At 49.3% G+C, this 25,974-nt stretch overlaps 1 protein-coding gene across 1 annotated transcript in view; it reads left to right on the top strand.

The window, feature by feature from the left end:
• Window positions 1–3,161: 3,161 nt before the first annotated feature.
• Window positions 3,162–25,974, top strand: part of LOC142463802 (4-galactosyl-N-acetylglucosaminide 3-alpha-L-fucosyltransferase FUT5-like) — a 50,390-nt gene continuing 27,577 nt past the window's right edge. Inside the window, exon 1 of the mRNA XM_075566634.1 lies at window positions 3,162–3,410. The gene's annotated coding sequence lies outside the window, so the exon portion shown is untranslated. The remainder of the gene's footprint in view (window positions 3,411–25,974) is intronic.

Genomic DNA, 25,974 nt, shown 5'->3' on the forward strand with positions numbered 1-25,974 from the left:
TCGTTTAAATAGACAGACTAATAAGTCACATGATTGTAAATGATTACACGTGTGTTGGATAGTATTGTGAGCAAATGATTTGTAGTCAGTCAAAAATTCATTCTACTTTAATTCAAATGTGTTATACACATAATTATATGTGATGTAATCATCAATTAGACACCATTCGTGAATCCACAGTGAAACCGATGCTGCGACCGAATATGATTAATTGCGATAAAATAATAACTCAATCATGACGTGTATGTAACATGTTGGGTCATGAAGGTGTTACATCACAAGAATTAATGATTTGTTTGTATAAAGGTGTGTCAGAAGGTTGAATTATTGTCACGATGGTTGTTTTCTGATCACGAGAGTATTGCCTTTATATTAACCCCCTGCTAATGTTTGCTGGTACACTATCAAGTTAGGAAGATACAGTACATGTAATTCAATTGATATTCAATTAAAATCAATCATGTGTTCTCCTTTAATGTCAATTATTGATTATCAGCTCCGGGGGACACAGATATATTCACGCCAACATCCGTGGACCCCCAGACAGCTTCGAGGACCACCCCTGGACGCCTCTGAGTGCTAAATAAATGTACTATCTGTATACAGCTTAATTTATGTTAAAAGGTGAAATGCAGTATTATCATATATGCAGAATATAAATGTTGCACAATACTGTACTGTATGTGTTATGGGGTTGTATTAATTTGTAAGGATAGTTGTATTTGGGGGTGGCACACGATTGCTACCGCATGCATGCGGGGAAACCCGAACACCGACGGGACCCTGAACACCCACGGGACCCCATGGGACTTCTGAACTCCCACAGGACCCCCGAACACCCACGGAACCCCCGGCCACCTTGGGGACCCCCGCTTGCTGAGCCAGGGACCCCCGCGGGTTCAGCCGGGGACACACGCGTGACCCTCAGCCTCCCTCGGGGACCCCCGCGGGGCCAGCCGGGGACACCCGCTGGCCTGTTGTATGGGTTTTGCGCACGCAAAAATGAAAACAACATTTTTTGCACAGTCCAGCTTTTTTATCACCTGCCTTGAGCTGGCGATCTTTTTTGAACGCAACTTTCGCGTACGATAACTTTGCGTAGCTTAGTGAATCCCGGAGAAGGGCAGAAATGAACGCAAACAGGTTATCGTACGAGCAAAGTTGGACTTTGAAAAATTTCCAGGAAAAAGTAAGTTTAAGAACGCAAAGTGCCTACATGTAGAAGCACATATATAAGGCCAATTTTTTCACCAGCAGCATGCTCCCTACATGTAGAAGCGCAGTGAATATATATATATCTATATATATATATATAGATATAGATATATATATCTATATATATATATAGATATATATTTGTTTTACATTTTCTTTTGGGTCGCATCAAATCCCTAGCAGCACGCTCCTAGAGGGCACCACTATTAGGGTGTGAATAATGTATTTAGCCAATCCACCTGTAACTGCTTTTTGAGCAACTTGTGGGAGGTTTAGTCCTTCCCTTCAAGATATACAATCTCCCAGTAAGGTCCCTGTAAATTCACTTTCCACTTTACAAGTAGTGAGTGTCTTAAGACTTGCCTACATGTATTGTATCTTTACGGGTATATAACAGTTTTTAGCTGCACTAAGTCACATAAGCATATGAACATAAACTAAACAAGAAAAAGGAACATATTTTGGGCACTCAGCCGCCTCCCGGATGTTTAATCAATCATTTTAAAGAAGCTTTATTTAGCATCCAATTAAAATAATTGGTGTTCAAACAATAATGTGCCGCGTAGGTGATCCTAATGTATGAACATTATGGTTAATATTCTGGATCAGTAATAATCTACTAAAATAAGATATCATAAATGTATTAACTTTAAGTAGCATTAATGTGGGTCAAAATAACAACTGCCCTTAAATAAGAGCAAGAACTGTAGAGTTTAGCTAGATCACTGTTGTTGGAGTGGTACCATATGTGAGCACCCTCCCAGATCCTCGATTACTGTGCTAGCTAGTTATGATACGCTACCCTAGCTTGGTCTGCCTCATAGATCTAAGTTGCCATGTACCTGCCCTGATGCATAAATAGTTCAGAAACCTGTATTCTATAGCCATGTACCCTGTCTGCTTCTGTGTAGTAGCCACATGCATTCTTTGCATCCATGCTTTTTGATTTGTTTTTCTAATTTCTGTTTATTGCTGTTCAGGGTCTGAGTATTTTCTATCATTTTCTCCCCTGTGCCTCCCCCTTGGTTTAAGTAATTATTTTTTCTTATGTACTCTATTATGTATATACTGTAGGCTTATGCATAAATAGTTCAGAAAAAGGAGCACCACCATGTAATAGTAGGACACAGGTATGAGTGTGAAAAAAAGTATGTGATTCAGCGCTAGAAAATGCTTATAATAATGTAGCGTGTAGTAAACTCTACCGGTGTAATACCAAATGTGCCTAAAAATAATAGGAAGGCTGCATGGAACAATTAAATGGCTACAAATCAGTTACAAGAATGTCAAAATAAATAAATAATAATAATTAAAAAAAAAAAAAAACGGTGCCTACAAAGTCAATGTCCATCAACATTGTGCCTAAATGTGCCTAAAAATAATAGGAAGGCTGCATGGAACAATTAAATGGCTACAAATCAGTTACAAGAATATCAAAATAAATAAATAATAATAATTTAAAAAAAAAAAAAACCGGTGCCTACAAAGTCAATGTCCATCAACAACCTGACCATACAGCAAAGTCCAGTCCTGTTAAACTAGGAATCCTCTATTGGATCTTGATAGATGTTTCAAACCACGTGGAAAGAAAACCAGAGACCAATCATAGGGCATAACTATAGGATATTAGCAGAGCTATATGATCTATATGTCTTGTGAGTGCACGATACATCAATAATATAGAATACCACGCTTTAAGCTCTAACCTAGTCTGTGTTTCTGTTTCCAATATAAAAATAAATTACCGTAATGCAAAAATAATACAAATGAGAAAAAATTAAATAATAAAAGAGTAAAATTAAATTAAAACAATCACCATACTAAAAATAAAAACTAAACAACTGTACAACTATAAAAGTGTAACTTACGAAAGAAACTAATTTAACTTAAGAAATAACTAATTAATACTAGAACTATAACTGCCACACAGCTACAAGAAATAGAATTATAAGAGCTATAACTTAACTATCAAACCGATAGACTATCCTTTTGCGTATCTCTAGCAGATAAAAAGCAGGTTGCTGTGAATCCTCAGTTTATATTCCAAAGTTTCTAGGTGATATTTAAATAGCTCCATCCCCATGACCATCTTGATCCTCCTCCTCTGCCCTGATCAACTTATCTGCAATTAGGGCTGTCACACTCACTGTGATATCTGAACGTTAACCGATCCACACCTGCATAGTGAGCCAGAGGTAAGTGACTGCAACTAATATTCTACATGTCTATAAATATTTGGGTTGTGATCCCAGTAGGTTGGTACTAGGGGGTAGCACTACTATTTATTTCCCTTTATACATTTCAACAGATCGATGTTTCGGTTCTAGTGAGAACCTTTTTCAAGTCTTATACAGTATGTGCGTATATACAGTATACATACAGTATGCATACAGTATATACACATAGACCCTGTAAGCTCAAACCCATCCCATATTTTAGGTCAAAAGGAGTGCTACTCGGTATGTGACTATATGTGTGTGTATATATATAGGGTTAGGGTTATATATATATGTATTTATATATACACAAAAAACAGAGAACCTAAATATCTTTTGTGGGGTTTTTTTATATGTAAAACTTGAAGAAAATACCATAATGGTCTAATTATCTGCACTAGACAAAATTAATGCAAAACAGAAGGAGAGGGGGAGAGATGGAGAAAAGGAGAGAGGGAGAGAGGGAGAGAGGGAGAGAGGGAGAGAGGGAGAGAGGGAGAGAGGGAGAGAGGGAGAGAGGGAGAGAGGGAGAGAGGGAGAGAGGGAGAGAGGGAGAGAGGGAGAGAGGGAGAGAGGGAGAGAGACCCATAACACGAGAGAGAGATATTTTAGTTCATATATAAATATATTTTTATTTATATATTTGTTATTTATATTGTGTGCGTGATTAAAAAGAAAGGGTGGTCAGCATGCACAACTACTAATACTCTAAGCAATAAGTGCTAAAATACAGAAAATAACTAATACATAATTCTAATAATAAAGGTCAATTTGATAACAGATCAAATGCATAAAAAGTCGAAAAAATGTCCCCAATAAAGAGGGGAGTAATTACTGTGATAAACAATGATAAATCACCAATATCGATGTATAAATACAATTTGAAAGTGGGGTGCACAAATATTAAACAACTAGAACATGCATGAACAGGAAAACATTATATGTAAATCAAAAGGAGCAAAGTCAGGAAATGTTCCTTAAAAATAGGAAGAGTCTGTAGGAATAAAAAAATGACGTGTGTTCTGGAGTCAAGGGCTGCTTCTCTACAGAATGAACCACATCCATAAGTATGAGACGTGCACGCTCCAAGGTAAAAATAATAACAGAAAACTGCTCATGTATTCCATAAAATGCAAATGCTCACTGACAAAACAGAATAAAAAAACTCTCATAGTTATTGCAAGTAATAGTCACAGGTGCCAGGTATTAAGATGTTAACCACGGTGTCCAATTATCAAGCAAATCCTAGGAGGTCTTCAGCTACTGTACTTAGAGAACAATATACAAAGTAGAAGAAATGACCTGTTAGTAAATAGTCCCCACATGGAAAGTCCTCATGTATATATACTGTAACAGCTGATGGTAGTGCTTCAGCTGCTAAGGATTCAACCAGTGGCATAGTTAGTAATACACCACTACAGTGGAAATGGGATCCAATGATGCAAGCTTTTGTTGGTGCTCCATTCACAAAAAGGCAGCCCAATGAATTAGCTGAAACTCCTCGCTCAGAGGATATCGGGCAGTTCGCCAGCTGATAATTACCTGTTGGGAGTGGTACTATCAAGTGCTGGCAGGCAAAATATTAAATGAAAAACCTCCTTCACAGATCTTTTAGCCAGCTCACCAGCTGATCTATAACCACTGTCAGGGTTTTCGCAGGCCAGTCGTTAGTGGTGATACTGTGGCACTTCTGACTCTGAAACAAAGGGGTCCGCCTTAAACGTCCTGGCTGAATAAAGAGCTGATAGTTGATCCTGTAGCTCTTAGACTCTCCTTACAATGAAACAGTGACTCTCTCCATCTCTCCGTCAGTAACGTGATGACATCAACTGGTAACTCCAACAGGATTCTCCCTACGCGTTTCACAAAGGGTACCGAGTATCTAATATACCCTCTCAATTAAGAATATCGGCTTAACCCAATCAAACAATTAATCAAAGTTGAAAATGTAAAATGCACAAAGCAAGTATCAATATTGCCCATAGACACACAGACTAATATATATATTTCTCAAGGATCGAGAAAGTCACTGTTCGTGAGGAAACGCGTTGGCGTGTCACGTCAGCATGCGGTGACGCGCATACAGCAGGCAGAGCCAGGCCAGGCTTGACCTTTTCTTGTGTTGCTATTTGAAGGCTTTGCATGTTCACAGCTACCTCATATCTTATTCCTCTTGGTGCCGCCATTGCTGTGAAGCAACCTGATCCACAGCAGCTTTCCCATCTGGCTATTGCTATTGGGAGCCCAGCGTGGACAATCTTTTGTCACCACAGGAGGACACTGCACTACACACTCCACAAGCTGGTGGGAGTCACATTATGGTGCATTCATTACCATCATATTAAGAGGTATACTGTGGACTGTCCACCCCCACTGATTATCTACTTCAATCAATACCTGTTGGTTCTGGCTACCTGTCTGCTACATCCATCTGCGCTGACCCGATGCTGCCTTTAGTGTGTTTATGTTTTTAATGTTAGTGTGTCTTATTGCTCGTTATTAAAATCAATTCCTTTTCTACTTTGACTTTGTATCCAAGTCTTTTTTCTATATTTGATTAGTTATTTTGTGGTATATTTAGAGAGCTATTTTTGGGGATTGTCTTAGTCTTTTGTGTGTTTTATATCTATATCTACTGTATATAATTAAAAATCTTGTTTGTGAGTGTCTGGAGACCATTTGCTTGGTCCGTCGGCCGCCCGCCCTCCCATGGCTCTCATTGGCCGGTGTGTCTGCCCCCCCCCCTGTGTCCCGCCCCCCACGGCTCTCATTGGCCCCCCAGACCACGCTCTCTCCTGCTCTCCCCCTCCCACAGGCCGCTCCCTTCCCCGGCGCTCTCACCTCCCACAGGCTGCTCCCACCCTTCCACAGGCTGCTCCATTCCCCGGCGCTCTCACCCTCCCACAGGCCGCTCCCTTCCCCCGGCTCTCAACCTCACCCGGCGCTCTCAACCTCACCCGGCGCTCTCAACCTCACCCGGCGCTCTCAACCTCACCCGGCGCTCTCAACCTCACCCGGCGCTCTCAACCTCACCCAGCACTCTCCCTCACCCAGCGCTCTCCCTCACCCAGTGCTCTCAACCTCACCCGGTGCTCTCAACCTCACTCGGCGCTCTCAACATCACCTGGCGCTCTTCCTAACCCGGCGCTCTCACCTCCCCGGTGCTCTCCCTCACCCGGTGCTCTCACTCACCCGGCGCTCTCCCTCACCCGGCGCTCTCCCTTACCCGGCGCTCTCACCTCCCCGGCGCTCTCCCTCACCTGGCGCTCTCCCACTCGTCGCTCTCCCTCACCCGGCGCTCTCACCTCCCACACGCTCTCACCTCCTGCCGCTCCCTTCCCCGGTCCCTGGCGCTCTCACCTTCCCCGGTGCTCTCCCCCTTCCCCGGGGCTCTCCCCCTTCCCTGGCTCTCACCTCACACACACACCTCCCCCCCCACAGGCCGCTCACCCAGCTCCCCATCCCCGAGAGCGCTCCTCCAGCTCTCTCCGCCTCTCCCGTGAAGGGCGGGGCACAGCACCTCCTCACCGGAGCGTCTCAGCCTCACCGGGGGGCACGGACACCGCTGAGGAGCCCGAGGTGGAGGAGGAGGGCGGCCGGTACCCGGAGGAAGAGGAGTGCAGCCGGGTGCAAGGTGAGGAAACGCAGGGGAATGAGTTCTTTCACGCGTCCCTGACTCCCCCCTACCCTTTGCCCCCCCCTGCCCTTTGCCCCACTGCCCTTTGCCCACCCCCCCTGCTCTTTGCCCCCCCACACCCCCCTGCCCTTTGCCCCCCTGCCCTTTACCCCCCTGACCTTTGCCCTGCCCTTTGCCCCCTGCCCTTTGCCCCCTGCCCTTTGCCCCCCCTGCACTTTGCCCCCCCCCTGCCCTTTGCCCTCCCATGCCCTTTGCCCCCCCTGCCCTTTGCCCCCTGTCCATTGCCCCCCGCCCTGTCCTTTGCCCCCCTGTCCTTTGCCCCCCACCCTGCCCTTTGCTACCCTGCCCTTTGCCGCCCCTCCCTGCCCTTTTCCCCCTGCCCCTCCCTGCCCTTTGCCCCCCCGCCCCTCCCTGCCCTTTGCCCCACCCCTGCCCTTTTCTCCATCCTTCCCTGCCCTTTGCCCCACCCCTTCCCTTCCCTTTGCCCTCCCCTTCCCTGCCCTTTGCCCCCCTCTTCCCTCCCTCCCCACCCTTTGCCCTCCTCTTCCCTCCCTCCTCGCCCTTTGCCCTCCCTTCCATGCCCCCCCGCCCTTCCATGCCCCTTGCCCCCACCTGACCTTCCACTCCATGCTCCCTGCCCTCCCACGCCCAGGCAACGCCGGGTATATCAGCTAATATATATATATATATATATTATATATATAAAGGAAAAACAAACAGAAAACAGGCACATTCATAGTGTAGTAATGTTAACAATTTTATATGGGACTGGAATAAAATATGAACTGTGCACTCACAAACAGATGAATAAAAATTGCATGTATGAGATATTGTCTCAATCACCAACAACTGTAGCAGGAACTCAGCTGAATCTCCAAAGTAGGTACTGTCCCGTCACTGTGCAGGAGGGACCAGATGATCGAGGTAAACGCTCTGTGTATCGGAAACAGGATGCATACACCTCTCTGTTGTTCAAATGTTCCTCTCACCATAGAGAACTTCTCGGTCAGCTTCGTCACTCACACCACAGTGAGCGTTGTAATGCTAGTCAGTCCCAATTGCACAGGGACAGGCGCTCCCTTTGTAAGCAAATATTGCAAGTTCAATACAATGAATAAAATGAATAAATATACTCCAAATGATATGCCCTGGGACAAAATACTTAAATAATAATAATAAATACTTGGTTATTTAGTTAACCCTTTGGCCAAAGCGTCATAAGCCTGCATATCAACGCCAAGGTATAAACAAATTAATGCAGGTCCTACACTACACTGTGAACACTTCCTTTTACATCTGTAAGAGGTTAAGAACCATCATACAGTAGGTCCTGTTCCTGCAGCAAATGAAAGGACCTCCCAAGTTAAAAAGGTGAAGGAGGAGGAGTGAGCTCTGGGGGGAGGTGCCACCAGCCTCCAAACAACTGCTACCAGTCAGAAATTGATTAACACACATTCCCATATATATATATATATATATATATATGTGTATATATATATATATATATATATATAAAAATAAACAGATGGCACACACATATGTGGTAAAAAGGTGCTTGTCCCATACAGGTAATGTATAGATAGGTACCTTACCGAGTAGATCCAGGATCCCAAGATCACGAGGCAAGAAGGAGACAGCACACTCAAAGGTACAAAAAGCAGCGTGTATTCAGTAGAAAAACCAGCACATAAACCCGACGTTTCGGTCCTTGACACAGGACCGAAACGTCGGGTTATGTGCCGGTTTTTCTACTGAATACACGCTGCTTTTTGTACCTTTGAGTGTGCTGTCTCCTTCTTGCCTCGTGATCTTGGGATCCTGGATCTACTCGGTAAGGAACCTATATATATATATATATATATATATATATATATATATATATATATATATATATATATATATATATATATAGATAGGTTCCTTACCGAGTAGATCCAGGATCCCAAGATCACGAGGCATATATATATATATGTAAGGATGTGTTAGGAAACGTACGAATATATGTGTGGTTTCCGCGCTGTTATTGGTGCAGGGCGCCGCCATACTGTTTTGAAAGTAAGGTCACTGTGTCAAAAGCAAGGTTGCGCATGCGCGAGAGAAGCGCGCGAACGCAAACCAATAAGGAGGGACTTTGGGGTTGAACCTTAACCCTGTAAACCTTGGAGAAGTCAGCTGAGGCTGGGAACAAATGGGGTGTTCGTCTCAGGAGAGGAGAGAGACAGGAAGCGTGGGGGAGGACACACGCTGGAGAGAGGTGAAGGAGAAGGTGGCGGAACCTCGAGTGTGAGAGCGGAGGGTCAGTGACCTTTCCGCTTAGGACAGAGACATTCCCCAGCCCCGAGGAGTGTTCCCCGTCACCGTAGGGTGCTGCTTTTGTAGGGACGGCCGTAGTACTTAGGGAACGTCCCGTTAGTGCTGGTTCAGCGCCAGGAGTTAAAGACGCCATCTTGGTCTGGGAGCAGACTGTGGAGCAGCGTATCGGCGAAAGGTCTGGAACGACACTACGGACCCTTTTTGAAGAGGTGTGGTCACCGCAGTGACTGGGAGGTATTTGTTATTCGTCAAGTGCACCTACACCGGTCACCAGGCGCTGATCCCGCCTTGCATTAACTTAATGGGGCACTAGTGTGCTAGCAGACAGTTAACCGTAAATACTGGTAACAAGGACATACTCCCTTGGAGCGTGGCAGAGCCACCTGTGTACAGGACAATATCCCTTTTAAGGTGTGGCCGAGCCACTGTATGAGAAACTATGATTATAGAGTATAAGAGTCAAATGCATGCTGTGTATATTCTGCTTTATCTTATCAGTTAGAGAAATAGTAAAAGGTTGCTTGTTGCACAAATATGGTTTGGTATGTTTTCTTACTCAGGGTAGATCTTCTAAAATGGGGATCCTGGGTAAGTGGAGGTGCTGCATCACGTTAAGAGCAGGTAAGACCCCAGGCTCCCCACCAGCGAAGGCTTAGAGCTCCTGGAGCCACAGGTAATATACAGCATCAGTAGTTCCTTTAGTCAGGGGTTCAGAAAAAGGGCTACATTTGGAGGCGCTGCTGAGAGGACTTAGACCTGGGGTTCCCCAACAATTTTTTTCTCCATTTGTGCAACCAACCCACATCATGTCGGTGCCCTCGGCGCTCGAGGTGATCAAGTGGGCCCAGCGGCGCGGGATTCCCCTGAATCGTGTTTTCGCGCTGGGCCATGTTCCCGCCAAGATCTCGTTAGGTACTGTGACCGAACAGGTCTGGAAGCTTCCACTCCTGGACACTGCCCAGGTGCAAGACCATTTTTACGACCGCGACCAGGCCTGGCGCCGGGTCTTGTATGCCACTGAACAAGAAATATGCCCCGAGGCATTGCCCCGTATACTGCTGCTACCAGAGGCCCTGGGAATACGCTGTCCCCTAGTCCAAGTGGACACCACCGAACCGTTAGCCACTTCCACCCCACAGAGACAGTACACCCCCGTATTAGGCGCTACGGCCGGGGGCCCCGACCACTCCCCTGACTGTGGCCTGCAACCTCGCTGGCCGGCAGTCCTGAGCCTAGGCTCCTCGTCCACCCCGTCCGGCCTGCGGCCCGCACTAAACAGACTTAGCCTATCGAGACTGGACACCTATCCCTCGGTCGGGGATAGCTTACAGGGAGACACCTCTATCCCCGCGGTGGCAACCGCCATCCACCACTCCACACAGTCGCTTCAATATAGGAAGTTAAAGGCCTTCTCCAGTGAGAAACCCACGCCCCAAGGAGAAGTAGGGATAGAGGACTGGCTAGACCATACAGAACAGGTGCTACCCGAGTGGACCTGCACGGACGCGGTCCGAAGACAGCGCATCGTTGAGTGCTTACGACCCCCTGCGTCCCACATGGTGCACTATTACAGGGATGACAACCCGGATGCTGACGCGGCGGATCTCATCTACTGCTTAACGCAGGCGTATGGAGCCCCTATAGATACCTATGCGCTGATGGCCAAATTCCATGCGCTAGCCCAGAAGGAAGGGGAGATGGTGTCCGACTTTCTCCGACGATTACATCTGGACTTATGGACCATGGTGAGGAAGGGCGTGGTGCCGAGGGTGGAGGCCAATGGACTGCGCGCCACCCAGCTGTTGAGGGGGCTCCTACCCTTGCACCCTGTGTCGGTACGTGTCAGTGGCTGCCTCACGCCGGGACAAGCATTATCCTTCCATGACCTAATGGACAGGGTCCAAGCGCACGAGACGGTGTTGCTGGGGCGTGACCTAGCCCTGGGGAAGAAGGCCCGCCAGGAAGTAAGGAGGTCAAGAAAGGGGAAACCAAAACCGACGTACCCGAGCCTGGGGATCCCGACTCCGAGGACGGCGGAGTGCACGTGACTCCACGCTCCCGTCCCCCGACCGGGCGAAGCCCACCACCCGGCAGAAGCGAGAACCACCTCAGCCAAACCCAGTGCTATGCGTGTGGAAAGATGGGACATCTGCGAGCCCGTTGCCCCACTCTACGGAAAACGGCGTCCCGGCCGGCGCAGTCAATGCCGTGCAAGACCCAAGGAGGTGGGGAGGCGTCGCCGCCCCCCCCAAGCAACCGAATTGGCCCCGCCGCGATTGTTCGGGTAGTCATTGAGGGCATCTACGCAGCCGCATTACTGGACACGGGATCCCAGGTGACCATAGTGTATAGGCCCTTCTACGAGCAACACCTACATCGGTTACCGTTGCTATCTGCGGATGCCTTGCGACTAAGGGGGTTGAGCCATGACGATTACCCCATCGATGGAGTCGTGAAGGTGCAGTTAGACATTCCTCAACTGAGCACCGGCAAGCACCACCCCATGGAAGTGGAGGCCTTAGTCTGCCCCGAACCTCAGGATCACCCCAGCGCCCCAATCATCTTAGGGACCAATACTGACATTGTGCGCGCGGTGTTCCGCATGTATTTGCAAGAAGCGGGAGAAGCCCCGCTGCTGGCCCTGGCAGCATGTCCCGCCCTCCAAGAGGTCTGCGGTAAGATTGCGACTGAAGAGGAGCATGGAGTACTCTATAGTCAGGAATGGGGACTGACTCAAATTCCCCCGGGGGAAGGAAGAATGATGGTCGCTGCTTGCCACTACCCAAAACGACGGCCGGAGGATCAGCTCTTCTCCTTGGAGAGCGTGGCTCAAGACGAACAACGGTTGGGCTACGAAGTACTGGCCTCCGTCAATAAATGGCCCGGGAAGATTCCGAATCGCACCTGGGCATACGTGCAGAATATCTCCCCTTATCCCATGAGTATTGATCGGCGTCAGCTGCTGGGTAGGATATACCCCGTGACCCCCGAAGAGAAGGCCTCGATGAAACGACCCAATTACTCCCCTCCTATCCCTGATCCGCTGTTGGAATTCGACTTCGGAGATTCTCCGCTCCCGGACGAATGGAGGAAGAGACTGCAGGTCGAGCTACAAAACCGAAGAAGCGTGTTCTCCACTAGTGATATGGATGTGGGGTGCAGTCGCAGTGCCCGCCATACCATCCGAATGAACAACGCTACCCCCTTCCGGGAGCGCTCCCGTCGGCTCGCACCCCGGGACGTAGAAGAGGTGAGGAGATTACTCGCCGAGATGGAGGGGGCTGGAATCGTGCAAGGATCCCGTAGCCCTTACGCTTCACCCATTGTGGTAGTCCGCAAGAAGAATGGGACGCTCCGTCTCTGCGTGATTACAGAACCCTGAACAACCGCACCATCTCCGATCAGTATACATTGCCCCGGATCGAGGACCTCCTGAACGCTTTGACGGGGAGTAAATGGTTCAGTGTGCTTGACCTCAGGTCCGGGTATTATCAAGTACCAATGGGCCAGGAAGACCAAGAAAAGACGGCCTTCATCTGCCCATTAGGGTTTTATCAATTTACCCGCATGCCGCAAGGGATCTGCGGGGCCCCGGCCACCTTTCAGAGGTTAATGGAAAAGACTCTCGGAGACCTAAACCCGCAAGAATGCTTAGTGTACTTGGATGACATTATAGTGTTCGGGCGAACTCTAGAGGAACACTGCGAGAGGCTGATGAAGGTGCTGGATAGACTGCAGGAGGAGGGCCTCAAACTGTCTCTGGATAAATGCAAGTTCTGTCGGCCCTCCGTGACGTATGTGGGCCACATCGTGTCGGCTGAAGGGGTGTCCACCGATCCAGGGAAGATAGAGGCTGTGGTGAATTGGCCTAGGCCCAATAATGTCCAAGAGTTGCGGTCATTCTTGGGATTTTGTGGCTATTACCGGCGGTTCGTGGAGGCCTATTCCAGCAAAGCCAAGCTGTTGAACAATCTTTTAAAGATCTATCCGGGAGAGACAGAACCAAAAGGGGTCACGGCGCAAACACCCTTTGGGGAAAAATGGACCCCGGAATGTGAACAGGCGTTCCTGAACTTAAAGGCCAGCCTCACCCAGGCCCCAGTCTTGGCCTATGCAGATCCGGAACGTGAATACGTCCTGCATGTGGATGCCAGACTTAGCGGGCTAGGAGCTGTCCTGCATCAGAAGTATGAGACGGGACTTCGCCCCGTGGTGTACGCGAGCCGAAGCTTGACACCCAGTGAGCAGAACAACCCGGTTCATAAACTGGAATTCTTGGCCCTAAAATGGGCAGTGGTGGACAAGCTGCACGACTATTTGTATGGGGTACAGTTTGAAGTACACACGGACAATAACCCCATGACCTACATCAATACGTCCGCCAAATTGGACGCCACGGGACACCGTTGGTTAGCTGCCCTGGCCAACTATAGTTTCAATCTTAAGTACAAACCAGGACCCACCAACGTAGGGGCCGACGCCCTGTCCCGCCGACCGGGTCTCCAATCCACCCCTGATGAAGAAGTATGGGAAGAGATCCCGGGTCCGGGAATCCGTGCTCTATGCTCTGTAGCCGCAGTAGTCAATGATCAGGTGGTATTCTCGGAGCTACGGGTTGCTGATTCTCTGGGATGCCACTCGCGAGCCATTCCCCGGGCCTATCAGAGTCGAGAAGGAATGAACATTACGGAGGATAACATCATCTCTTGGAAGGATTTAGTGCATTACCAAACTCAAGACCCAGTAGTAGAGCTGGCCCGTCAAGCGGTACAACAAGAAAATCCCTCTATACTTAAGCAAGCCCCCAAAAACTTGGTGAAATTACTGTTGAATGAGTTCGGGAAGTTTGAAATGGACAATTGTTTATTATATCGGGTGATTCCATATCATAACCATCCCGACCGACGCCAGCTGTTCCTGCCGGAGCGCTTAAGGAGTATGGTTCTTCGGGCCCTTCACGATGACCATGGCCATCTGGGCATTGACAAGACATTTGGGCTACTACAGGATAGATTTTACTGGCCAAGGATGAGAGATTCCGTAGAACAGCATTGTCGAAGGTGTACCCGATGCTTACAAAGGAAAACACTGCCCACCAGGGCGGCGCCCATGGCTCATTTGAAAAGTTCGGGCCCTATGGATCTGGTGTGCATGGACTTTCTCTGTATTGAGCCCGACAGCCGGGGCATTAGCAACGTACTAGTGATTACCGACCACTACACTAGGTATGCCCAAGCGTTCCCTACGAAAGATCAGAAGGCAGTAACGGTGGCCAGAGTTCTGTGGGAAAAATATTTTATTCATTATGGATTACCAAATCGCCTCCACTCTGATCAGGGCCAGGACTTTGAGAGTACGGTCATCAAGGAATTACTAACACTACTGAACATTGCTAAGTCACGCACCACCCCGTACCACCCCGAAGGGGATGCTCTGCCCGAACGGTTCAACCGCACCTTGCTGGATATGTTAGGGTCCCTAACAGGCTCACAGAAAACTGAATGGAGCAAGCATGTGGAGACATTGGTACATGCTTATAATTGTACACGGCATGAGTCCACAGGGTACACCCCGTACTTTCTGATGTTCGGGAGAGAAGCCCGATTACCGGTGGATGTGCGGCTGCGGATATCTACCGATGGGGTATCCAACAGAACGCACTTCCGTTACGTACAGCGGTTACGGGATAGTCTGCAGCAGGCCTATAAATTGGCTGAAAGAACGACAGCACAATTGAATGCAGGAAACAAAAGGCGCTACGATCACAAAGTGCGTCACAAGGAAATTCGCCCAGGGGATGCTGTTCTTCTACGCAACTTAGGTGTCCCCGGGAAACATAAACTGGCTGACCGTTGGTGAGAAGGGGTGTACGAGGTGGAGTCACAGATGCCTGGCCTTCCCGTGTATCGGATCAAGGATTCAGAAGGCCGTGTAAAAGTGTGGCATAGGAATCACCTGCTTCCCATACCTCAAGTAGGGAACAACGAGTTGGAAGTACCCACTACATCAATAGATGGAGAAGTTGGAAACCCAGAGGATGGCCTAGAGACTGTAACACATGCCACCTCTGAGAATCCGATGGAAGGAACCTCTCAAAGGGGCCTTTCGGCCGCGGGGGCATCTCCCGAAGGAGCTACGGGTAAAGAGCCCCTTGGCCCAAAAACTGACAATCTGACTCCAATGAGTCGGTCATTAGATCCACAGAGCCCGTGTTTCACACCACAGAGAGACTTTGCAAATGCTGGAAACCCCTCAAGGGTAGAGATGGAAACACCAGTTGAGGCTGGATACTCTGCGGAGGAAGCCGAGGAGGATCAACCTCGGAGAAGTCAAAGAACCAGTCAGCCTCCCATGAGAATGGTTTACGATCAATTCGGGGCACCCATTATGAGGCTCAGCAGTGGGCTCGGCATAGAATGCATTCAGTGGTGGTACTGTTCAATGAAATGTGTAACCTAATTTAGGAGGAAGGGGCTGTGAACACATGTTCGATATATATATGTTAGGTAGTGTAGTCCAGCGGGGACGTTGGATTCTGGGGAGGGGAGAATGTAAGGATGTGTTAGGAAACGTACGAATATATGTGTGGTTTCCGCGCTGTTATTGGTGCAGGGCGCCGCCATACTGTTTTGAAAGTAAGGTCACTGTGTCAAAAGCAAGGTTGCGCATGCGCGAGAGAAGCGCGTGAACGCAAACCAATAAGGAGGGACTTTGGGGTTGAACCTTAACCCTGTAAACCTTGGAGAAGTCAGCTGAGGCTGGGAACCAATGGGGTGTTCGTCTGAGGAGAGGAGAGAGACAGGAAGCGTGGGGGAGGACACACGCTGGAGAGAGGTGAAGGAGAAGGTGGCGGAACCTCGAGTGTGAGAGCGGAGGGTCAGTGACCTTTCCGCTTAGGACATTGACATTCCCCAGCCCCGAGGAGTGTTCCCCGTCACCGTAGGGTGCTGCTTTTGTAGGGACGGCCGTAGTACTTAGGGAACGTCCCGTTAGTGCTGGTTCAGTGCCAGGAGTTAAAGACGCCATCTTGGTCTGGGAGCAGACTGTGGAGCAGCATATCGGCGAAAGGTCTGGAACGACACTACGGACCCTTTTTGAAGAGGTGTGGTCACCGCAGTGACCGGGAGGTATTTGTTATTCGTCAAGTGCACCTACACCGGTCACCAGGCGCTGATCCCGCCTTGCATTAACTTAATGGGGCACTAGTGTGCTAGCAGACAGTTAACCGTAAATACTGGTAACAAGGACATACTCCCTTGGAGCGTGGCAGAGCCACCTGTGTACAGGACAATATCCCTTTTAAGGTGTGGCCGAGCTACTGTATGAGAGACTATGATTATAGAGTATAAGAGTCAAATGCATGCTGTGTATATTCTGCTTTATCTTATCAGTTAGAGAAATAGTAAAAGGTTGCTTGTTGCACAAATATGGTTTGGTATGTTTTCTTACTCAGGGTAGATCTTCTAAAATGGGGATCCTGGGTAAGTGGAGGTGCTGCATCACGTTAAGAGCAGGTAAGACCCCAGGCTCCCCACCAGCGAAGGCTTAGAGCTCCTGGAGCCACAGGTAATATACAGCATCAGTAGTTCCTTTAGTCAGGGGTTCAGAAAAAGGGCTACATTTGGAGGCGCTGCTGAGAGGACTTAGACCTGGGGTTCCCCAACAATTTTTTTCTCCATTTGTGCAACCAACCCACATCATGTCGGTGCCCTCGGCGCTCGAGGTGATCAAGTGGGCCCAGCGGCGCGGGATTCCCCTGAATCGTGTTTTCGCGCTGGGCCATGTTCCCGCCAAGATCTCGTTAGGTACTGTGACCGAACAGGTCTGGAAGCTTCCACTCCTGGACACTGCCCAGGTGCAAGACCATTTTTACGACCGCGACCAGGCCTGGCGCCGGGTCTTGTATGCCACTGAACAAGAAATATGCCCCGAGGCATTGCCCCGTATACTGCTGCTACCAGAGGCCCTGGGAATACGCTGTCCCCTAGTCCAAGTGGACACCACCGAACCGTTAGCCACTTCCACCCCACAGAGAGAGTACACCCCCGTATTAGGCGCTGCGGCCGGGGGCCCCGACCACTCCCCTGACCGTGGCCTGCAACCTCGCTGGCCGGCAGTCCTGAGCCTAGGCTCCTCGTCCACCCCGTCCGGCCTGCGGCCCGCACTAAACAGACTTAGCCTATCGAGACTGGACACCTATCCCTCGGTCGGGGATAGCTTACAGGGAGACACCTCTATCCCCGCGGTAGCAACCGCCATCCACCACTCCACACAGTCGCTTCAATATAGGAAGTTAAAGGCCTTCTCCAGTGAGAAACCCACGCCCCAAGGAGAAGTAGGGATAGAGGACTGGCTAGACCATACAGAACAGGTGCTACCCGAGTGGACCTGCACGGACACGGTCCGAAGACAGCGCATCGTTGAGTGCTTACGACCCCCTGCGTCCCACATGGTGCACTATTACAGGGATGACAACCCGGATGCTGACGCGGCGGATCTCATCTACTGCTTAACGCAGGCGTATGGAGCCCCTATAGATACCTATGCGCTGATGGCCAAATTCCATGCGCTAGCCCAGAAGGAAGGGGAGATGGTGTCCGACTTTCTCCGACGATTACATCTGGACTTATGGACCATGGTGAGGAAGGGCGTGGTGCCGAGGGTGGAGGCCAATGGACTGCGCGCCACCCAGCTGTTGAGGGGGCTCCTACCCTTGCACCCTGTGTCGGTACGTGTCAGTGGCTGCCTCACGCCGGGACAAGCATTATCCTTCCATGACCTAATGGACAGGGTCCAAGCGCACGAGACGGTGTTGCTGGGGCGTGACCTAGCCCTGGGGAAGAAGGCCCGCCAGGAAGTAAGGAGGTCAAGAAAGGGGAAACCAAATCCGACGTACCCGAGCCTGGGGATCCCGACTCCGAGGACGGCGGAGTGCACGTGACTCCACGCTCCCGTCCCCCGACCGGGCGAAGCCCACCACCCGGCAGAAGCGAGAACCACCTCAGCCAAACCCAGTGCTATGCGTGTGGAAAGATGGGACATCTGCGAGCCCGTTGCCCCACTCTACGGAAACGGCGTCCCGGCCGGCGCAGTCAATGCCGTGCAAGACCCAAGGAGGTGGGGAGGCGTCGCCGCCCCCCCCAAGCAACCGAATTGGCCCTGCCGCGATTGTTCGGGTAGTCATTGAGGGCATCTACGCAGCCGCATTACTGGACACGGGATCCCAGGTGACCATAGTGTATAGGCCCTTCTACGAGCAACACCTACATCGGTTACCGTTGCTATCTGCGGATGCCTTGCGACTAAGGGGGTTGAGCCATGACGATTACCCCATCGATGGAGTCGTGAAGGTGCAGTTAGACATTCCTCAACTGAACACCGGCAAGCACCACCCCATGGAAGTGGAGGCCTTAGTCTGCCCCGAACCTCAGGATCACCCCAGCGCCCCAATCATCTTAGGGACCAATACTGACATTGTGCGCGCGGTGTTCCGCATGTATTTGCAAGAAGCGGGAGAAGCCCCGCTGCTGGCCCTGGCAGCATGTCCCGCCCTCCAAGAGGTCTGCGGTAAGATTGCGACTGAAGAGGAGCATGGAGTACTCTATAGTCAGGAATGGGGACTGACTCAAATTCCCCCGGGGGAAGGAAGAATGATGGTCGCTGCTTGCCACTACCCAAAACGACGGCCGGAGGATCAGCTCTTCTCCTTGGAGAGCGTGGCTCAAGACGAACAACGGTTGGGCTACGAAGTACTGGCCTCCGTCAATAAATGGCCCGGGAAGATTCCGAATCGCACCTGGGCATACGTGCAGAATATCTCCCCTTATCCCATGAGTATTGATCGGCGTCAGCTGCTGGGTAGGATATACCCCGTGACCCCCGAAGAGAAGGCCTCGATGAAACGACCCAATTACTCCCCTCCTATCCCTGATCCGCTGTTGGAATTCGACTTCGGAGATTCTCCGCTCCCGGACGAATGGAGGAAGAGACTGCAGGTCGAGCTACAAAACCGAAGAAGCGTGTTCTCCACTAGTGATATGGATGTGGGGTGCAGTCGCAGTGCCCGCCATACCATCCGAATGAACGACGCTACCCCCTTCCGGGAGCGCTCCCGTCAGCTCGCACCCCGGGACGTAGAAGAGGTGAGGAGATTACTCGCCGAGATGGAGGGGGCTGGAATCGTGCAAGGATCCCGTAGCCCTTACGCTTCACCCATCGTGGTAGTCCGCAAGAAGAATGGGACGCTCCGTCTCTGCGTGATTACAGAACCCTGAACAACCGCACCATCTCCGATCAGTATACATTGCCCCGGATCGAGGACCTCCTGAACGCTTTGACGGGGAGTAAATGGTTCAGTGTGCTTGACCTCAGGTCCGGGTATTATCAAGTACCAATGGGCCAGGAAGACCAAGAAAAGACGGCCTTCATCTGCCCATTAGGGTTTTATCAATTTACCCGCATGCCGCAAGGGATCTGCGGGGCCCCGGCCACCTTTCAGAGGTTAATGGAAAAGACTCTCGGAGACCTAAACCCGCAAGAATGCTTAGTGTACTTGGATGACATTATAGTGTTCGGGCGAACTCTAGAGGAACACTCCGAGAGGCTGATGAAGGTGCTGGATAGACTGCAGGAGGAGGGCCTCAAACTGTCTCTGGATAAATGCAAGTTCTGTCGGCCCTCCGTGACGTATGTGGGCCACATCGTGTCGGCTGAAGGGGTGTCCACCGATCCAGGGAAGATAGAGGCTGTGGTGAATTGGCCTAGGCCCAATAATGTCCAAGAGTTGCGGTCATTCTTGGGATTTTGTGGCTATTACCGGCGGTTCGTGGAGGCCTATTCCAGCAAAGCCAAGCTGTTGAACAATCTTTTAAAGATCTATCCGGGAGAGACAGAACCAAAAGGGGTCACGGCGCAAACACCCTTTGGGGAAAAATGGACCCCGGAATGTGAACAGGCGTTCCTGAACTTAAAGGCCAGCCTCACCCAGGCCCCAGTCTTGGCCTATGCAGATCCGGAACGTGAATACGTCCTGCATGTGGACGCCAGACTTAGCGGGCTAGGAGCTGTCCTGCATCAGAAGTATGAGACGGGACTTCGCCCCGTGGTGTACGCGAGCCGAAGCTTGACACCCAGTGAGCAGAACTACCCGGTTCATAAACTGGAATTCTTGGCCCTAAAATGGGCAGTGGTGGACAAGCTGCACGACTATTTGTATGGGGTACAGTTTGAAGTACACACGGACAATAACCCCATGACCTACATCAATACGTCCGCCAAATTGGACGCCACGGGACACCGTTGGTTAGCTGCCCTGGCCAACTATAGTTTCAAGTTTAAGTACAAACCAGGACCCACCAACGTAGGGGCCGACGCCCTGTCCCGCCGACCGGGTCTCCAATCCACCCCTGATGAAGAAGTATGGGAAGAGATCCCGGGTCCGGGAATCCGTGCTCTATGCTCTGTAGCCGCAGTAGTCAATGATCAGGTGGCATTCTCGGAGCTACGGGTTGCTGATTCTCTGGGATGCCACTCGCGAGCCATTCCCCGGGCCTATCAGAGTCGAGAAGGAATGAACATTACGGAGGATAACATCATCTCTTGGAAGGATTTAGTGCATTACCAAACTCAAGACCCAGTAGTAGAGCTGGCCCGTCAAGCGGTACAACAAGAAAATCCCTCTATACTTAAGCAAGCCCCCAAAAACTTGGTGAAATTACTGTTGAATGAGTTCAGGAAGTTTGAAATGGACAATTGTTTATTATATCGGGTGATTCCATATCATAACCATCCCGACCGACGCCAGCTGTTCCTGCCGGAGCGCTTAAGGAGTATGGTTCTTTGGGCCCTTCACGATGACCATGGCCATCTGGGCATTGACAAGACATTTGGGCTACTACAGGATAGATTTTACTGGCCAAGGATGAGAGATTCCGTAGAACAGCATTGTCGAAGGTGTACCCGATGCTTACAAAGGAAAACACTGCCCACCAGGGCGGCGCCCATGGCTCATTTGAAAAGTTCGGGCCCTATGGATCTGGTGTGCATGGACTTTCTCTGTATTGAGCCCGACAGCCGGGGCATTAGCAACGTACTAGTGATTACCGACCACTACACTAGGTATGCCCAAGCGTTCCCTACGAAAGATCAGAAGGCAGTAACGGTGGCCAGAGTTCTGTGGGAAAAATATTTTATTCATTATGGATTACCAAATCGCCTCCACTCTGATCAGGGCCAGGACTTTGAGAGTACGGTCATCAAGGAATTACTAACACTACTGAACATTGCTAAGTCACGCACCACCCCGTACCACCCCGAAGGGGATGCTCTGCCCGAACGGTTCAACCGCACCTTGCTGGATATGTTAGGGTCCCTAACAGGCTCACAGAAAACTGAATGGAGCAAGCATGTGGAGACATTGGTACATGCTTATAATTGTACACGGCATGAGTCCACAGGGTACACCCCGTACTTTCTGATGTTCGGGAGAGAAGCCCGATTACCGGTGGATGTGCGGCTGCGGATATCTACCGATGGGGTATCCAACAGAACGCACTTCCGTTACGTACAGCGGTTACGGGATAGTCTGCAGCAGGCCTATAAATTGGCTGAAAGAACGACAGCACAATTGAATGCAGGAAACAAAAGGCGCTACGATCACAAAGTGCGTCACAAGGAAATTCGCCCAGGGGATGCTGTTCTTCTACGCAACTTAGGTGTCCCCGGGAAACATAAACTGGCTGACCGTTGGTGAGAAGGGGTGTACGAGGTGGAGTCACAGATGCCTGGCCTTCCCGTGTATCGGATCAAGGATTCAGAAGGCCGTGTAAAAGTGTGGCATAGGAATCACCTGCTTCCCATACCTCAAGTATGGAACAACGAGTTGGAAGTACCCACTACATCAATAGATGGAGAAGTTGGAAACCCAGAGGATGGCCTAGAGACCGTAACACATGCCACCTCTGAGAATCCGATGGAAGGAACCTCTCAAAGGGGCCTTTCGGCCGCGGGGGCATCTCCCGAAGGAGCTACGGGTAAAGAGCCCCTTGGCCCAAAAACTGACAATCTGACTCCAATGAGTCGGTCATTAGATCCACAGAGCCCGTGTTTCACACCACAGAGAGACTTTGCAAATGCTGGAAACCCCTCAAGGGTAGAGATGGAAACACCAGTTGAGGCTGGATACTCTGCGGAGGAAGCCGAGGAGGATCAACCTCGGAGAAGTCAAAGAACCAGTCAGCCTCCCATGAGAATGGTTTACGATCAATTCGGGGCACCCCATTATGAGGCTCAGCAGTGGGCTCGGCATAGAATGCATTCAGTGGTGGTACTGTTCAATGAAATGTGTAACCTAATTTAGGAGGAAGGGGCTGTGAACACATGTTCGATATATATATGTTAGGTAGTGTAGTCCAGCGGGGACGTTGGATTCTGGGGAGGGGAGAATGTAAGGATGTGTTAGGAAACGTACGAATATATGTGTGGTTTCCGCGCTGTTATTGGTGCAGGGCGCTGCCATACTGTTTTGAAAGTAAGGTCTGTGTCAAAAGCAAGGTTGCGCATGCGCGAGAGAAGTGCGTGAACGCAAACCAATAAGGAGGGACTTTGGGGTTGAACCTTAACCCTGTAAACCTTGGAGAAGTCAGCTGAGGCTGGGAACCAATGGGGTGTTCGTCTGAGGAGAGGAGAGAGACAGGAAGCGTGGGGGAGGACACACGCTGGAGAGAGGTGAAGGAGAAGGTGGCGGAACCTCGAGTGTGAGAGCGGAGGGTCAGTGACCTTTCCGCTTAGGACAGAGACATTCCCCAGCCCTGAGGAGTGTTCCCCGTCACCGTAGGGTGCTGCTTTTGTAGGGACGGCCGTAGTACTTAGGGAACGTCCCGTTAGTGCTGGTTCAGCGCCAGGAGTTAAAGACGCCATCTTGGTCTGGGAGCAGACTGTGGAGCAGCATATCGGCGAAAGGTCTGGAACGACACTACGGACCCTTTTTGAAGAGGTGTGGTCACCGCAGTGACCGGGAGGTATTTGTTATTCGTCAAGTGCACCTACACCGGTCACCAGGCGCTGATCCCGCCTTGCATTAACTTAATGGGGCACTAGTGTGCTAGCAGACAGTTAACCGTAAATACTGGTAACAAGGACATACTCCCTTGGAGCGTGGCAGAGCCACCTGTGTACAGGACAATATCCCTTTTAAGGTGTGGCCGAGCTACTGTATGAGAGACTATGATTATAGAGTATAAGAGTCAAATGCATGCTGTGTATATTCTGCTTTATCTTATCAGTTAGAGAAATAGTAAAAGGTTGCTTGTTGCACAAATATGGTTTGGTATGTTTTCTTACTCAGGGTAGATCTTCTAAAATGGGGATCCTGGGTAAGTGGAGGTGCTGCATCACGTTAAGAGCAGGTAAGACCCCAGGCTCCCCACCAGCGAAGGCTTAGAGCTCCTGGAGCCACAGGTAATATACAGCATCAGTAGTTCCTTTAGTCAGGGGTTCAGAAAAAGGGCTACATATATATATATGCGCTCCAAAATTATATAGCGCTCAGGTGGAAATAAGTTATTATAAAAATTACTAATACAAATAATTAATTAATAATTAATATTAATCTAAACTATACATTACAACAAACCATAATGTGATCAGTGATTAAAGCATAAGTCCCAAAGAAGATCCAGGGAGGATATTTCAGCTTCAGATATAAGTGGTATAGCCAACCACTAGGAATCTAAGAAAAAAACACAAACAGAAGCGCAAGCTCCATAGCATGTAACTGTTTAAACAAATGAGTGAATTTATTATAATCTGTAGCCCATAGGAAATGCATTTACAGGATTATAAAAAGCAACCATATGTGGGAGAGAAATCTCTATATGAAGACATCAACAGGGGTGTTGGGCATTTTGTGGGAGGTGGTGGAGGTTTACACGAGTCGCAGTGCAATTTTATTCTCTTCCTTGTCGGGTTTATACTTGGTCGCAACTACTTTCTGTTCAGGGAGAGCTTCAATCTCCAGACCTGTGGTATGGCTATGAGCACCACGTTTGCCCCCAGCTATGCGAATCTCTTTATGGAGTATTGGGAATCCAGAATTATCTGGACCAATGCACGGCTGGGGGCGGGCTTGGTGTTCTATGGCCGGTACATTGATGACATCATGATCATATGGGATGGGGATGGGGGCGATTTCGAGCAGATATTAACTGACTTCAACTACAATGACATGGGCCTCAGATTCACCCACCAGTCAGCTCATCCAATATAGTTTTCTTGGATTTGGAATTGTCGATAGGTTTGAATTTGACCATCAACACACAGGTGCACTTCAAGGACGTGGCAGTTAACAGTTATTTGCATGCAAAGAGCAGCCACCATTCAAAGTGCAAAAAACAAAAACTACTCTTAGCTCCAAAAATAACAGAGGTTGGAACTCACAGGGCATAGCAAGGGGTCCCAAACAAAACATGTCCAAATATTATTATCGTAAAAAGTTTGAGTTGGACTATCCCTAGCTTGTAGCAGGTAGAGAAACTAATGAGAAATTGGTATCGCAGTAATGATCGAGAGAGGAAAACTGGAAGGGGAAGGACAGGCACTATGTGAGAACAGGTGGGGAGTGTGAGGCAGTCAGTGCATATCACCTCTATGTCCCCGATCCACATACAGTTCTCGTCCCACCTTTGCTGTTCCCCGAGTGTCCAGAGGTACTGAGTTGAGTACCTGGTATCCTGTAGCTGGAGCAATAGAGATCCCGAGTGCTGAGGCCAGTAGCGGTAGTTGCAGGCTTAAGTCCATCCAGGAAAACTCAGGTGGTATCTCCGATCACTCGATACACATGGAGGTGCCCGTCATCGATCAGCGTTCTCCCGTGATGCTTGGCGCCAGTCCAAGAACGGAACCTGCGCTACAGATGTGCGTCACTCCAATCAGCCAGACAAAATGAATTAAAAAAAATTGGTAGAACAGCGAAGTCCGGTGAAAAGCACCATTCAACTCACCAAGTGGTATGAAAAATAAAAAAAGTTTATTAATTTACATATTAAAAACAAAAAAAACACTAAGGACAGAACAGGACAATTCTTCCACGCGTTTCAGGCTATGCAGCCCTTTGTCAAGGAGTGTAATAGGGTCAGAGTGGTGGAAAACTTAAATAGCCCCTCCTCTGAACCCTAACACACCTGAAAACATACAGGTGATTGTAACATGTGGTGGTACCAATTAGATGTGCATGTATCTCCATGGTAATGGCAACTATAACATTTAATTGGACTTAGTGGATACTTTATATGTACCTATATGGGTGTTAATATTATACAACTGATACAGAACTGATACTTAAGTAATAATCCCTGAAGAACAGGGCATACTTGCCAATAATGCCCTGGCTGGAAGAGTTGAAGGCCCGAGGCGAAGCCGAGGGACTTTAACTAAGCCAGGCCATTATTGGCCAGTAATGCCCTGTTCTGAGGGGATTATTACTATTATAGGCTAAATGTAGGCTTATTTAATAAATAATAGACACTTTTGTATAGTTAACAATAGATTTTGTATTAAACTAAAATGGTAAATACATAAAACCAATTCTATATACTC

Source organism: Ascaphus truei, chromosome 12 (genome assembly GCF_040206685.1).
Source record: "Ascaphus truei isolate aAscTru1 chromosome 12, aAscTru1.hap1, whole genome shotgun sequence".
NCBI lineage: Eukaryota > Metazoa > Chordata > Amphibia > Anura > Ascaphidae > Ascaphus > Ascaphus truei.